We start from the raw sequence: 17,567 nt of genomic DNA, 5'->3' as shown, positions 1-17,567 counted from the left end.
TAAATCAGGGAGACCACAAGAATCTGTTTAAGCCTCCCTCCCAGCACTGGAGCCTGAAACTCCCTTCAGAGATGAGACAGCACAGTGATGGGGCTCACCTCATTTGCTTTCATTCCCTCAGAGATCATCATCCTGCACTGTTGGTAAAATCTGAAAACCATTGTTTTGCATATTTTGTTTTGTTTTGTTTAGTTGTTTAAGATGGGACGGTAAGTCTACTCCCTGTTATACCATCATGACCAGAAGCAGAAGTCATATAATTTGATCTGTCTAAACACCAACAAAAAAGGTTCTTTAGGTCAGGTGACTAGAGCCCTGAATTGAATTGCCATAATAGGGAGTCACAGTCCCTTATCCAGTTCCCAGACCAAAGCCAGTTCACAGACCAGGTATCCCTTGAATAAAGGGGAGGCTGGAATCCCTGAGGAATTACCTTGTGACATTGCCCCCAAGCCAGGCCCAAGAGACTCAGGCATGGTATTCCTTTTAGAAGTGCTGAGAAAAGTTACTCTTTCTCTGCTGGGATTGCTCAGCTAGGAAGAGGTAAGGATGGAGATGCTGTGGCCATTGCGGGGTGGGTCAAGACATATGGAGGAAACAAGAACAAAGAAATGGACACAGCCTGGTTCCTGAAGCCACCTTTTGAGCCCCCACACCAGCCTTGTGGGTCATGGTTGTTCAGTCTCATGAGCCAATGTATTACCTGTTTTGCTTAAGTCGCTTTGAGGTGGGTTTCTGTGTTGGGTTGAGACCTGAGGAATTTGTATCAGGGCATGAAAGGAGCTTCTTCAGAGAGGAAGCACTCCCAGGGTCTGGATCACATGAAATAGCCCAGGAAAAATCCAGGCAATGTGAGTCTGCAGATTCCAATTGGGAATGCCAACTAGGGATACCAAGGAGCTCACCTAGCCCCAAGAAGATGAGGGAGGCAAACCAGACATCCCAATTCCAGAGCTCAACCCTTGCCAGGATCCTAGCTGCAGCCCCTCTGGGACTTACATGTCCTCTTTCTTGTCTCTATAAACATATGTGACATCTGACTTGTGACAGGTCTGGGGCTAGTGCTCCAGTGGGGAGGTATATTCAGCTTTTCTTGCATTGTTATAAAGAAATACCTGAGACTGGGTAATTTATAAAGAAAAGAGGTTTAATTGGTTCATGGTTCTGCAGGCTGTACAAGCATGGTGCTGGCATCTGCTTGGCTTCTGGGGAGGCCTCAAGAAGCTTACAGTCATGGTGGAAGGTGAAGCAGGATCAGGTACCTCATATAGCAAAAGCAGGAGCAAAAGAGGGAGAGAGTGGGAGGGGGTAGGTGGCACACACCTAAACAATTAGATCTTGTGAGAACTTACTATAGTGAGGACAGCACCAAGCCATGAGGGGTCCACCCCCATGACCAAAACTCCTCCCACCAGGCCCCATCTCCAACACTGTGATTACAATTCAACATGAAGATTTGGTGGGGATAAATATCTAAACTATATCAGGAGGAGAAAGGGATGCACAGGGGGTTCTGCATTCCTTGAGGGTAAGGTCCAAGCAGGAGGCTGGGAGCTGATTTTCTACACAGGCTACCCTGCCTCTTCTATACCCTATCATACTGTGGGTGGTGTCCTTAGATATGCACATCTCCCCTCCCAGCCCCTGGACTTCTCAGATATCACTGAGCTCCAATTGCACTGAATCCAGTATCCCCCTCACCATGTACCTCCCTCACCCAGCCCATTATCCATCCAGGAGCCATTCAGGGGTGCATCCTTAGTTCTAGGCCCTGGACCGAGCTCTGGGGCTACAGTATTGCCAGATATGTCCCTTCTTTCTACAAGTGGAGGTGAAATTCAGCCAGTCCTAGAAAGCCCCAGCATGGCTCCACGTGGATGCATTGCCAAGAAGAAGCAGAAGTGTGTGTGAGTTCTTACCCACTAGAATGGCTATAGTAAATTAGACAGACCAAAATTACTGTCAAGGGTGTAGAGAGATGGGAATGCTCATACACTGCTGGTGGGAATGTAAGGTGGTGTAGCTGCTTTGGAAAATAATTTGGTGGCCGGCCGGGTGTGTAATGGTGGCATGCCTCACGCCTGTAATCCCAGCGCTTTGGGATGCTGAGGTGGGAGGATCGCTTGAGGCCAGGAGTTCAAGACCAGCCTGGGCAACACAGCGAGACCTCATCTTAAAAAGAAAACAAAAATAATTTGGTGTTTTCTCAAACAGTTAAACATAACACTACCATACAACCCAGCAATTCCACTCCTAGGTGGAATAAAATGAAAATAAGAGAAATGAAAGCATATGTCCACACAGAAACTTGTACATTAATGTTCTTAGCAGCATTATTCATAATAGTCAAAGAGTAGAAACAACCCAAATGCTCATCAACTGATGAATGGATAAACAGTATGTGGCATAATGAAACATTATGCAGCTATGAAAAGGAATGAAGCCCATTTATATGATCCAACGTGATGAACCTTGAAAACATTAAGCTAATTGAAAGAAGCCAGTCACAAAAGGCCACATATTGTGTTTGTTACCACAAGATGTTGAATTCTATACTTGAAATGGATGAGTTTTATGACATGTAAAATACACCTCAGTAGTTTTTTCTTTTTAAAAAAAGTGTGTTAGGAGACTGAGGAGGAGTAACGTGGATGGACGGTGGAAATGGAAGACTCAGTTCTGAGGTTTGTCTTCCTTAATAATTCAGAAATCTGCCCAATTCTCTCCATTCCTACTGCCACCACTCTGGACCAAGCTGCCATCATCTGTCTGTCTGTTTCCCTGACCACTGCCACAGTGTCCTCACTGACCTCCCCATACCTGCTCCTTTGCCCTCTCCATTTACTGGCCACACCACAGTCAGATGCGGGTCTTTTTTGCAATGTGGCTTTGATTGGATCACTGCTGCTTAGAAAAAAGCATAGGCACAAATCTCTGAGCTAGGCAAGCATTCGTAGATATGACACCAAAAGCACAAGCAACCAAACGGGAGGAAAGCCAGATAAATTGTACTTCATCAATATTTAAAACTTCATGTTTCAAAAACACTATCAATAAAATGAAAAGACAAGCCGCGGAATGGGAGAAAATATTTGCAAGTCATATCTCTGATGAAGGTCTAGTGTCTAGAATATATAAAGAACTCCTTAAACTCAACAATAAAAAGACAAATAATCCAATTTTTTAAATGGACAAAAGACTTGAATGGGCATTTCTCCAAAGAAGATAGACAAGTGGCAACAAACACATGAAATAATGCTCAGCATCAGTAAAATGATGTGCATCAGAAAATGCACATCAAAGCCACAGTGAGACGCCACTTTACATCCGCTAGGGTGGCTGTAATAAAGATGGACGATAGCAATGGCGAGGATGTTGAAGCATTGGAACCCTCTTGCATTGCTTCTGGGGAATGTAAGATGGTGCAGCCATTTTGGAAACAACTAGGCAGTTTCTCGAAAAGTTAAACATGAAGCTACCATATGACCCACCTTCTGCTCCTAGGTATATATCCAAGAGAACTGAAAACAAATGTTCAAACAAAAACTTACATTATGTTCAAAGCAGCATTATTCCTAATAGCTAAAGGATATAAACAATCCAAATGTCCACCAACTGATGAATGGATGGGCAAAGTATGGAATGTTGATGCCATGTAATTTTATTTAGCCATAAAAACAGTGAAAAAGTGATATGTAAATTATATCTTTTTGGAGCATAAATATTTTAATTGTCTAAAATGATATTTTCTTTAAGAGTTATCTTCAGTTCAAAGCTCACTTTTTGAAGTGTCACATCCGTCAACCTTTTAAGAGACATAAAATTATGAGAAGATATCACCAGAAGCTATGTAAACATTTCAGCTAAAGGCAAAAGGAAAGTTAAGGGTGTTTTCACAAGGAAACCCAAAGAAGACAACCAGAAGGAAACAAGTTCAGCATGGCCATACCAATCTGGGTAGAAGAACTAGAGTGGAAACTCAAGCTGCCGAGAAAGCAGGAGAAGGAAAGAAAACTTGGTTCAAACAGATCGCACAAGGAAACCCAGCACAAATCCTGGCTTTGGCATTATTTGGTAACCCTTATTTTTGGTCATAGGTGACTCTAATACTGGTCCTATTGTTGCAAAACAAGCCCAAATACTACCAGCTAAAAAGAAAGCTCTCATTGACTTGTTGGGTAGGTGGTACCCATGTCCTCCCCCACCAAGAGATCAGTTCTGGCAAGAGGGCTCCAGTGCATTTTGATGGTGCTTTTGGTAGGATGCCCAGTGATGTTCTGCTGCCTGAGATACAAGGTGGGAGGAGAGTGCACTTCGTTCATTACTCAATCGACATCTTGGCCTTGAAGAAGCAACACAGATAGAAAACCTGCCAGGTGGCTAGTCCAATGAAGCAGAACATTAAAGAGACACTGAAGTACAGGGCTCAAGTGTTTGTTGATTCATTAGTACTACACATCTCCTCTCTCTTCTTCACGTAGCAAAATCATTAACAATAGATTCTGACAGGTCTTCTAGGCATTGCAGCTCCATCTATAACGGTTTAAGCTTCTCGACTTTTGTAATCTCCTTGTAATTTCTTTTTTGCCTCTACTCCATGCTTCATGTCTAGGATTACAAATTGATCAGGTATCCACCCTGTTTCCTTGCTCTCAAATCACACTTCAAACATGTCATAATCTTCCAGGATAAAGGCGAATTTCCCTTTGGTTGCATCCTCTTTGGAGTAGACAATGTGGCCAGCAGAATCTGTGACCTTGAGGTGGCTGTGCAGGCTGCCAGCACTCCCAGACTTGTTGGAGATCTCGTACGCACCCATCACTAGCAGGTCCTTGTGGATCTCCTCATGGAGGAACTTTCAGGAGTTAATGGGCAGGTGGAAGGAGATGGTGAGGACCAGGCTGGGGCTGAGCAGAAACAAAAACAGCCATGCCAACATTGTTACTGAAAAAAAAAAAGGAGTCAAGAGTGAAGCACTGATGTATGCTATGCCATAGATAAACCATAAAATATGTTACGTGAAAGAAGTCAGACACAGAAGGCTGCATGTATAATTGCATTTACATGAAATGTCCAGCAAAGGCAAACCCATAGAGACAGAATGTAGATGAGAACTTTCCAGAGGTTGGAGGATAGGGTGAGTGAGGAGTGACTGCTAAGGGGCACAGAGATTCTTTATGGGGTGATAAAAATATTCTGAAATTAGAACAGTGGTATTAGATAGGAGTGATGGTTGCAAAATCTGGATATATTCAAAATGATTGAATCACAGAAGTTTTTAAGGTGAATTTATGGTAAGTGAATTATACCTCAACAAAAAATATTAACAAGTAATAAGACACTCCAAATTTTAGTTATGTACATGGCCACCCAGCTAGTGACCGCGTTTCCCAGCCTCTTTGTAATCAGCGTGGTCATGTGATTAAGCTTGGGCCAATAAGATTCCAGGAGAAGTGATGAGCCCCAATAAGCTGTTTCCTCTGGAGTCCTCATTCTCCTTCCCCTGGGCTGGAGGGCAAACATGGAGGTGATCATTGCGCCACCAGGGGCTAGACAGATACTCTTGTGGAGAAGAGCTGCTCTGCCAGCCCTGGGCTGCTCCTCAGCAGACTGCTTCTTGAGGAGGGAATAAGCCAAAGCCATGACGAGACTCATTTTTTCCCTCTGCTTCCTGCTTTGACGTGTCCCTCCCTGAGGCAATGAGTACAGAAATGACCTGATGACCTGAATAGGGGAGGAGGTAAAAGAGGGCTTGAAGGAAGTCTTTGGGCAAAAAATTGATAATTTTAAAAACATCTTCCCACAGCAGTACTTCTCATGGCTCTTAGGATGAAGCTCAGAATACTAAATATGCCCCTCCAACGTGCCTGGGATCTGGCCAGATCCTGGATCAAGGCCAGGATGTGGCCTTGCCTCTGCTTCCAATTTAGCACAGGTTCCCCAGGTACTTGCATGGAATGGCCACTTCAGAACACTTTCCACTTTGCCTCATTATATGTTAATTTGTGCTTCCTCTTGGTTGATGTCTGTCTTCCCCATGAGGCTGTGAATCTGAGGAAATCAGAGACTGTATCTGTTTAATAGACCATGGCTAGCACTTGGTGCATGATAAATGCTTCATACCATTTGTTGGAAAAAAAAAAACACTAAATGAACGAGGGAAGGTGTTGTAAATTAGGGGCTTTTGTTAGTCTGAACTATTGACTTCAAATGACAGAATTGCAACCCAAATACACAGGCAAAAACAGGTTGGTATGGCTGATGTAACTGGGAATTATAAGGCACTAGACAGAGACAATAAAACCAGTCTCTCTCCATTACCGTCTCTACTTTCCTCTAGGTGGGCTTCTTACAAGGTGGCACAGAAGTCCCCAGTACTCTCAGGCTCTTGTCCCTCCAGTTGAGCTACTTTGTGGGAAAAAAGGACTTTTAAATTTTCCAGTGATTCCAGCAAAAGTTCCAGAATTTACTCTAATTGGTCTAGTGTGTGTCTTGTGATCACCAACGGTCCAATCACTGAGGCCAAGAACATCTGGTACTGTCTTATTTTTGAAGTGATGTTTGAGTCTACACTGAATTCAGGATAGAGGAGATTTGTGAAAGTGGAGATGAGGAAAGGGCTTTTCTCGGCAATGTTTGAGGATAGGCACAGTGTGGGGGGCAAAAATAAAGCCTATATTAGGGGCATAGGTTCATGAGAAAGGCAGCTTAGAGTCGTGACTAGAACTCAGGATGTGGTGTTAACAGGCCTAGGTGAAGTGAGCAGAGGCTCTGCCACTTACTAGTTGGGGCATCTTGGTTGAGTCTTAACTTTGCCTTGCCTTGATTTCCCCACCCGTAAAATGGAGATTAAAAAAATCCTAAGTGAGAGGGAACTTGGGAGAATTTCATGGGACAAAGTACATGAAAGGACTTTGTAGTCAGGAAAGTGGACAAATATAGAAGCCAACATGAAGCTGCAAAGGTGGGGGACTCGGATGATAAAGTCCTTGAGTGCTATGAGAAGGTGTTAGGAGAGGGAATGTGTTCATTGGTTTCTGTCCATTGCGTGTAATAGATGATCAACTATAAGTCTTTGTCAATGATAATTATTTTCTCACATAACATGAAGCCCAGAGGATTGGGCAGCTCCAAGTTTGGATAGGTTAGTGGCTCACAAATGCCAGCAGGAATGGACCCACAGATGGGGCCAGGTGCCATTCATCTTCCTCTTACAATCCTCAGCATGTTCATGGTCATGAATTGACTGCTTTGGATCTATTTGCCAAGAACAGACAAGACCACATCTGGCGAAGAAGATGTGCATCTTCTCTAACATCACAGGAAAGCTTTCAATTGGGGTTCTTGTTTGCAAGCAATGCAAACTGACTCCATGTAACTTAAGCTTATACCATCTCCCCAAAAGGAGTTTTCACAATGGTAAGTTAAAATTAGATTTTCTGCAAGTAATAGACAATCTCAAAATAATGGTGGTTTAAATAAGATGGGAATGTATTTCTTATTTTTGAGAAGTCCATAGGTGGACAATCCACGGCTGCTGTGGATTTGCACAGCGCTAGGGACCCAGGCTCTTCCCAGCTCAACACTCTGCCATCCTAGATGAAGGTCTTCATCCCATGGCTCAAGATGGCAGCTAGAGTTCTGCCATCATATCTGCATGTCAGGCAGCAGGATGGGGAAAAGGAGAGAGAAGAGAGGGCAAATTCCAAATGAAAATGTATGTCCACACAAAGACCTATATGAGAACAGTTAGAGATGCTTTATTCATACTGCCCAAGACTGAAAGCAACACAATTTCCTGTCAACTGATGAATGGATGAACACATTGTGGTTTATCCATGCAATGGAACACTATACAGCAATAAAAGGGATAGAGCTATTGGTGCATGCAACAGTACAAATGAATTGGAATGCATCATGCAAGGCAGAAGCTGCATGACCTTTATGACCTAGCCTTGAATGTCACATAGCATAATTTCCACCACCATGATAGAAATGATCAAAAACCTGTCCAGGCTCAAGGGGAGGGATCAAAGGGAGACAGTGTCAAGGAATTTGCATCTATGTTTAAAAATTACCACAGTGTTATCTTGGACCAGAGGTAGAGATGGGTGGTTAATGGTGTTTAATGATGCTGAGTGGACAAATAGATTGAGGCAAAAGGAGAAATTACTAGTATCAACAATTAATCCATCCCCATGGAATTCTTTCAAGAGCTTAAGAGGGAGGTGGGAAAGCCAAGACAACCAGTGTAGGCTGCAGAAATGCAGCACACTTAAGGTAGATGGCTTAGCAGAATAGAGATCTCCTGCAGACTCCTCTTAGGAACTTCTGAAAAGAGTTGTCTACACTCTTGTCTTCTGCTTCTTTAACTGCCTGCCCACTCCCTCAGCCTTGGCCACCTGGATTCTGCTCCCACTGCCATTGAAACTTCTCTGGAAGGTACTCCTCTCCTCTGCTTGGGCCACCTGAAGCACTCGATGTGTGGATCCCACCCTTCTCCTTTGATTTCTTCTACTGGTTGTACTCTCCTAAATTCCTCCGGATTTCATGCCCAATCCTTCTCTGAGGCCAACTGTCTCTTCTATCACCTCAAAGTCAGTGTTTTCCAATGATCTTCTCTGGTTCCTCTTCTCTCTCAGCCCACTCTTGTCCATCCTGTGGCTTCAGTCTTTACCTCTTTGTTGATAATTTTCAAATCTTGGTCTGAAATGTAGGCTCCTCTCCTGTACTTCAGACCTCGATACTGCATCATTTCCTGAACAGTGTAATGCCACACAGGCATCTCAAATTTGGAATACCCAGAGTTGAACTCATGATCTCTCCTTCTCATCATGCTTGCTTCCTCTTCCCGGGTCCCTGTCTCTGTGAAGGGTCCCACCAACTATGAAGCTATCAGATAAAAATCTTCACATCATCCTGTTATCTTTCTTTTTCTTGCATCCAATCAATCAGTAGGGTCTCTTGGTTTCACCTCCTAAGTGTTTCTTCTGCTCACCTTCCTCTCCATCTTCACTGTTAGCCACTTCAGTTCCTACCTCCATCAATGGCAGATTAAGTTTTCCAGACCAACCCTTCCTCTGAGAATAACTAGAAAATCTGGACTAAATATTTTTTAAAATCTCTTTGAAGAGCTACTATAGCAATGAGAGATTGCAGGGCTAAGATAATTGGAGTTAAGTTAGTAAAAATCTGTGTCGTCCCAGCTTCTTGGGAGACTGAGGCAGGAGAATTGCTTGAACTCAGGAGGCGGAGGTTGCAGTGAGCCAAGATGGTGCCACTGCACTCCAGCCTGGCAACAGAGCGAGATCTGAAGTTGATGGTAAGCCCTAGATCAGCCACTAAGGATAGAAGGGACACCCAGAGAAGGGTGTCTGGCAGATGGGAGTCTGACATTTGGTACCATTTCCCTCTCAAGGCTGATTCTGAAAGACTGAAAAGTTAAGAAGTAAACCGAACTCTTTTTTTTTCTTTTTTGAGACAGTTTGGCTCTGCATCCAGGCTGGAGTGCAGTGGCATGATCTCGGCTCACTGCAACCTTCGCCTCCTGAGTTCAAGTAATTCTTCTGCCTCAGCTTCCCAAGTAGCTGGGGTTACAGGCATGCACCACCATGCTTGGCTAATTTTTTTATTTTTTCAGTAGAGACGGGGTTTCACCATGTTGGCCAGGCTGGTCTTGAACTCCTGACCTCAAGTGATCAGCCTGCCTGGGCCTCCCAAAGTGCTGGGATTACAGGCGTGAGCCACTGCGCCCGGCCGTAAACTGAACTCTTGACAGATTCATGGTCCTGAGAAGATAAGAAACGGAAGTCAGAAACTGCCCAGAAGCAGGGGCCTTGATAAAATCCCCAGGTTCAGACCCCAAAGGGCACTACACCCTGGAAGCAAGTTTGTACTTCTGGCCTGACAGCATGAGGAGCTCTATGGACCCAGCTGCAATCAAAACTGGTAAAAAGTTATTCTAAAACAATCACTCTGGAAATGGTCCTAAGAACATATGGCAAATGAAGAAATATTTATTCAAGCAAATCTCCTAAAACTCAGTCTGTGGTATTTGAACCAAGACCCTCTTTCCCATTGCTCCCAGCTCAGTGAGATAGTGAAACCCTGCATTGTGCTAGTATAGTCAAGGACACAGGACTCCTTCCCCCGCCACCCTGCAGCTTTCTGTTGAAGGGTTATCCTCCTGGGAGGGGCAGATCTTCAGATTTTTCTCATTCTGCCCACAGCTACCTGTTGCTGAGGCTAAATTCCGGGCAAGTGCATCTCAGAAGTGGAGGCTTCCTTCTGCCCAGCACCCCCCACTTGTAGGACAAAGGCTCAGTACAGGGCACAGAACCACCGAGAATCCTGGGGCCCCTACTGCTCACCCCCTGTCCTGTGGGATGAAGGATCCACACTGGGAAAGGTAAGCTGAGGAGACCTGGGGCTGCTGCCTCCCCCTCTCCACTGAGTGCTCAGCTCCTAAAACTGGGGTGTCACTGAGAGGAGAGCATGCCATTGTTCCTGCCCCAATTACCAGAACCGTGGCTCAGAGATTTTGCCCAGAGAGAGAAGCAAGCCATAAAATAGAAAACTCCAAATCTCTCGCCAAAGGAACTGACTTTATATGCAACAGAGTTTGGAGAAATTCAAGCCTAAGAGCACTCTGAAAATCAGTGGAGGTTGTGGTGAAAGGCCATGAGGGGGATGTTGCTAGATTCAGTGGAGAAACAGGCTAAACTGCAAGCTGGCTACTTTGCTGAATAGAAATGGGGAAGAGACAGCTGGGAGGGGCCCTCTTGGGAGTTAGAACAAGTTTCAAACACTAATCTTGGGAATTATTTGTGCAGTTTAGGCCAAGTGCGAAGTCAGAGGGAACACAGTCCACATGAGACTGCCCTTACTTTTAATATTAATTGCAAGTTTGGGGGGTCCCCAAGTTTTGACAGTTCACTGGAAAGACTCACAGAACTCACTAAAAGCTGTTAAATTCACAGTTACAGTTTATCACAGGGAAAGGATACAGATTGAGATTAGTCAGAGAAAGAGGTAAAGAGGGCATAGTCCAGGAAAAGTACCAAAGCAGAACTTCAATTGTTTTTTTAAGAGAACAAGGAATGATAAATAACATGGCTAATATAATAAAAACTATAAATACATAGTTGCTCTCTTTTCTCCTCACAGCTTCTTTGAGACCTGAAGTTATGTAAAGTAATAATTATAACACTGTAATGTTGGGTTTATAGCATTCATAAATGTAATATATAAAAATAACAATAATACTGTAAAAAAGGGGGGAAAATGAATAGAGCTATTAGGAGTAACATCTCATTGGAGTTAAGTTAGTAAAAATCTGAAGTTGATGGTAAGCCCTAGATCAACCACTAAGGAAATACCTCAAAAGAATATATTGAAAATAACATTACATAAATTTAAAGGCTAAATTAGAAAATATTTAATGCAAAGAGAAGGAGTAAAGTAGGAATAGAGGAACAAAAAAGACAGTAGACAGAGGAAAAAAAGTAAAATAGCAGAAGTAGATCCGATTATATCAATAATAACATTATATGTAAATGGATTAAACAATCTAGTCAAAAGTCAGAGATTGTCACACGGGAAAAACAAACAAGACCCAACTATACATTGTCTAAAGGAGCCACAATTTGGAGTTACAGATACAAATAGACTGAAAAAAAGAAGGATTGGAAAAGGATATATTATGCAAACAGCAAACACAAGAGGGCTGGATTGGCTATACTAATGTCATGTAAAATAGACTTTTAGCTGGACTGAATAAGTAAAAGACAGAAAAGACTCAATATTTAGAATCAGGAATGAATGAGGGAATGTTACTACTGACTTTACAGAAATAAAAATGATTATAAATGAAAACTGTGATCAATTATATGCTAATAAAATTAGGTAACCTAGATGAAGTGGGCAAATTCCTAGAAAGGCACAAACTACCAAAACTAATTCAAGAAGAAACAAACAATCTGAATAGACCTGTAACAAGCAAAAAGATTGAGTTAGTAAACAACAACAACAGAACTACTCCCAAAGAGAAACTCAGGGCCAGATGACTTCTGGTGAATTCTACCAAAAATTTAAAGAATTTCACAACTTTTTCTCCAAAAAAAAAAGAAGATGAGAGAACAATTCCCAACTCTTTCTATGATGCCAGCAGTACACTGATACCAAAACCAGACAAAAAAATTACACAAGAAGAAAACTACAGACCAATATCTCATGATTATGAATGCAAAACTCCTACACAAAATACTGGCAGACTCAATCCAGCAACATATATAACAAATTATACACTATAACCAAGGGGGATTTATTCAAGAATGTAAGGTTAGTCAACATTTAAAAATCAATCAATGCAATACACCATATCAACAGAATGAAGGACAAAACCAAATGATCATCTCAATAGATGCAGAAAAAAGCATTTGACAAAATCCAACAACATTTCATAATAAAAACATTCATCAAACTTGTAGTAGAAGGGAACTTCCTCAACCTGATAAAGGACATCTACAAAACACTTACTGCTAACATCATATTGAATCATGAAAGACTGGATACTTTTTCTCTAGGATCAGACACAAGGCAAGGATACCCACTCTTGCCACTTCTATTTAACATTATACTAGAGGTTCTAGCAGGCTAGTTGGTCAATTAAAAGAAATATAATGCATTCATATTGATAAGAAAGAAGTAAAATTATCTCTATTCGCAGAAGACATAATATTATAAACAGAAAATCCTAACTCACTAGAAAAAGTATTAGAGCTAATAAATGAATTAAGCATGGTTGCAAAATACAAGATCAATATATAAAAGTCAATTGTATTTCTATACACTTGCAATGAACAATCTAAAAATGAAAGTAAGAAAACAATTCAATAGCAAATAGCACCAAAAACCTAAAATCCTTAGTGATAAATTTAACTAAAGAAGTGTAAAACATATAATCTGAAAACTACAAAACATTTTTATTAAGCAATCTAAAGAAAATAGAAATAATTAGCCAGGCATGGTGGTGCATGCCTATAATCTCAGCTGCTTGGGAGGCTGAGGCAGGAGAATTACTTGAACCCAAGAGACAGAGGTTGCAGTCAGCCGAGATTGAGCCATTGCACTCCAGCCTGGGCAACAAGAGCGAAGCTACATCTCAAAAAAAAAAAAAAGAGGAAATAGAAATAAATGGAAGAACATCCCATATGCATGGATCAGAAGTCTTAATATTGTTAAAATGACAATATTCCCCAAATTGATCTACAGATTCAACAAAATCTCTGTCAGAATCACAGCTGAATTCTTTTAATGGTAAAATAGAAAATCTGGTTCTAAGATTCATATGGAATTGTGGGGGATCAAGAATAGCCAAAAACAATTCTTAAAAAGAAGAACAAAGTAGGAGGACTTACACGTCCTGATTTTAAAACTCTCTACAGGCCGGGTGTGGTGGCTTACACATGTAATCCCAGCACTTTGGGAGGCCGAGGCAGGTGAATCACGAGGTCAAGACATCGAGACCATCCTGGCCAACCCGGTGAAACTCCGTCTCTACTAAAAATACAAAAATTAGCTGGGCATGGTGGCAGACACCTGTAGTTCCAGCTACTTGGGAGGCTGAGGCAGGAAAATTGCTCCAACCCAGGAGGTGGAGGTTGCAGTGAGCCGAGATCATGCCACTGCACTCCAGCCTGGTGAGAGAGTGAGACTCCATCTAAAAAATAAAAAGAAAAAAAGTACTACAAAGCAACAGTAATCAAGACAGTGTGGTACTAGCATAAGGATAGCCATAAAGACCAATGGAATAGAATAAAAATCTAGAATTAAACCCATGCACTGGTGGCAAACTGATTTTTCATAATGTTGCCAAGATGGGGAAAGAATAGTTTTTTCAACCAGTGGTACTGGGACAACTGGGTAGACATATGCAAAGGAAAGAAGTTGGACCCTTACCTTACATCATATAAAAAATTGACTCAAAATGGATCAAAGACCTAAATATTCACTTCCATACAGTTTATCCATATAACCAAAATCCACTTGTACCCCTAAAGCTGTCAAAGAAAAAAATAGACCTAAAACTATAAAACGATTAGAAGAAATATAGGAGTAAATCTTCAAGACCTCAGATTTGGCAGTGATTCTTAGACTGAACACCAAAAGCATAAGCAACAAAAGAAATAAACAGAAAAATTAGAAATTTGTCGAAATTAAAAACTTTTGTGCTTCAAAAGAAACCATCAAGAAAGTGAAAAGACAACCCATAGAATGGAATAAAATATTTTCAAATTATGTATCTGATAAAGGACTTGTATCTAAAAATATTTTTAAAAATCTTACAACTCAATAATTTTTTAAAAAACCAAATAAACAGCTGGGCGTGGTGGCTCATGCCTGTAATCCCAGCACTTTGGGAGGCCAATGAGGGTATATCACGAGGTCAGGAGTTCAAGATCAGCCTAGCCAAGACGGTGAAACCCCATCTCTACTAAAAATACAAAAATTAGCCAGGCATGGTGGTGGGCACCTGTAATCCCAGCAACTTGGGAGCCTGAGGCAGAAATTTCTTGAACCCGGGAGGTGGAGGTTGCAGTGAGCCAAGATCGCACCACTGCACTCCAGCCTGGGCGACAGGGTGAGACTCTGTCTCAAAAAACAAGAACAAGAACAAAAACAAAACAAGAAAAAAACAAAAACAAAAACAAAAACCAAATAAACAAATTCAAGTCCTTTGGCCATTTCAAAATGGCATTTCTCCAAAGAAGATATACCAATGTCCAATAAACATGTGAAAAAATGATCAACATCATTAGTTATCAGGGAAATGCAAATCAAAACCAGGACACATTGATTCACATCCACTAGGATAGCTATAATAAAAAGTCAAATAACAAGTGTTGATGAGGATATGGAGAAATTGGGACCCTCATACAGTGCTGGTGGGAATATAAAATGGTACAGTCACTTTAGAAAACAGTCTGGCAGTTCTTCAAATGGTCAAGCGTGGAGTTACCCTATGACTTAGAAATTTTACTCTTGGGTATCTACCCAAGAGAAGTGGAAACACATGTTTACATTAAAACTTGTACACAAATGTTCATAGAAGCACTATTCATAATATCCAAAAGGTAGAAACAACCCAAACGTCCATCAACTGATAAATGGGTAAATAAAATGTGATATAGCCATAGACTAGAATATTATTCAGTCATAAAGAGAAAGGAATACTGGCGCATGTTACTACTTGGATAAAACTTGAAAACATTATGCTAAGTGAAAGAGCTAGTCACAGAAAGACCACAAAAAGAGCTAGTCACAAAAAGAATATAATCCCATTTTTATTGAATGTCTAGAATAGGCAAATTATAGGGACAGAAAGTAGATTAGTGGTTGCTTAGAGGTAGGGCATATGGGGGTGATAATTAAAGGATGTGAATTTTTTTTTTTGAGCTATGAAAACATTCTAAAATTGATTTAGAAATGCTTGCATAAATCCATGAATATATTAAGCACCACTGAATTTTGCACTTTGAATGGGTGAATTGTATAGTGTGTGAATCATATCTCAATAGAACTGTTATTAAAAACCAAGCAAGAGTGAATCAGAAATAGGCCATCTCTCATTGGGATTGATGCTTAGTTTTGAATTATCTCCACGATTGGATTGAGATGATCGAAAACTGGTAATGTTTCTATCCTGGCTGTTCTCTAGAAGCAAATGTAAATCCTTTCTAAAGAAAGATACCATCATTCAGAACTTTATATTATCTCTATAGGTTTTCATAGACAATGTCTGGCACGCAATTAAAAATCACCAGGCAAATGAGAAGATGGGGTGTGATTGAAAACACAAGAAAAAGGACAGAAGAAACAGGCTTCATTATCTTTTAGGTTTCAGCTTAAACATTAGTTCCTCAGGAAAGTTTTTCTGAACTCCCTGGAATTATAAGTCCCTAAGCACATTTAGTTCCATTCCACCCTATGCTTCCCCTAGTTACTTATTCAACATCTGTAAGCAAACTGTATAACCATGTTCAGTATATAAGTTTTGCACAAATTAGAATTTAACTTGTCCTATTCACAATAGGAAAGTCATAAAATCAACTTGAAAGTCAAACCATCAACAGTGGATTGGATAAAGAAAATGTGGCACATGTACCCCATGGAATACTATGAAGCCATAAAAAAGAACAAAATCATGTCCTTTGCAGCAACATGGCTGCAGCTGGAAGCTATTATCATAAATGAATTAATGCAGAAATAGAAAGCCAAATACCTCATGTTCTCACTTGCAGGTGGAAGCTAAATCTTGGGTACACATGGACATGAAAATGAGAACAGACACTGGGGACTCCAAAAGGAGGGAGGGAGGGAGAAGGGCAAGGACTAAAAATCTCCCTATTGAGTACTATGTTCACTCTCTGGGTGACAGGATCAACAGAAGCCCTAACTCCGGCATCATGAAATATACCCTCCCCTCTTTTTTTTTTTTTTTTTTTGAGACAAGGTCTTGCTCTGTCACCCAGGCTGGAGTACAGTGGCACAGTCATGGCTCCCTGTTGTTTTGACCTCCTGGGCTCATGCAGTCCTCCCACCTCAGCCTCCAGGTGCACACCACCATGCCTGGCTATTTTTAAAAAATTTTTTTGGTAGAAATGGAGTTTTACCATGTTGCCCAAGCTGGTCTTGAACTCCTGGCCTCAAGGGATCTTCCCGCCTTGATCTCCCAAAGTGCCAGGATTACAGGTTTGAGCCATTGCACCCGGCTGAAATATACCTTGAGACAAACCTGCACATGTACCCCCTGAAACTAAAATTAAAATAAAAAAGAATTTAACTTGTTATAGAGTTTCAGTCATCTCTCACATTTCCTCTGAAAAACTTATATATATATATTTTTCACTTACCATGTTAAAGTAAAATTTTACATGTAACATACATACAGAAAAGTAAAATACATATAGAAAAACGCACAACTCACAACTGGTGAATTTTCAGAAACAGAAAACACCCTTGTAACCAGAATCAGACCATCCTAGGATCCCAGAGACCCTCTGGGACCCCTTCTTTGTCACCAGCCTTTCCCCAAAGGGTAGCGAATTTCTGTCTTCTAACACCTGTCTGTCAACATTTCCAGGATTAGTTTTGTTTGCTTTAGTTCAATGTATTTTCAAAGCTTACAAAGATGCATGTGCAAGAACGCTCACTGCAATTTTGTTTATGATAGCAAAAGATGGAAAAGAATGAAAATGTCTATCAATAAGAGACTGAGTAAATTTATTATAGTCCTTCTTATAATAAAATTCTATGTAACCATTAAAAGTAAAGATCCAGATATGAATCTACTAACATGGAAAGATGTCCAAGATATGTCAGTAAAGTAGAAAATCAAGTTTTATATCTGTCTATCTATATCTCATTTATGTAAAAAAATTCGTATTGATTTGTGTGTTTGCAAATGCATAGCAAATATGTGTCCACTGTTCACAACTGGGAGAAGGGAATGGGCTAGGAAGGGTGGAAATTGCGCTTAAAAAATATGGGCGTCTATTTTTTACAAG

General features: G+C 41.0%; 1 pseudogene; it reads right to left on the bottom strand.

Annotated features, from left to right (window-relative positions):
- Positions 1-4,321: 4,321 nt before the first annotated feature.
- Positions 4,322-4,939, bottom strand: LOC101154537 (transmembrane emp24 domain-containing protein 10-like; annotated as a pseudogene).
- Between the last annotated feature and the right edge of the window lie 12,628 nt (positions 4,940-17,567).

The sequence above is a fragment of the Gorilla gorilla genome, chromosome 2, assembly GCF_029281585.2.
Source record: "Gorilla gorilla gorilla isolate KB3781 chromosome 2, NHGRI_mGorGor1-v2.1_pri, whole genome shotgun sequence".
Taxonomy (NCBI): Eukaryota; Metazoa; Chordata; class Mammalia; order Primates; family Hominidae; genus Gorilla; species Gorilla gorilla.
The sequence above is the reverse complement of the archived record's forward strand: the minus strand, read 5'-3'. Positions and strand labels throughout refer to the sequence as shown.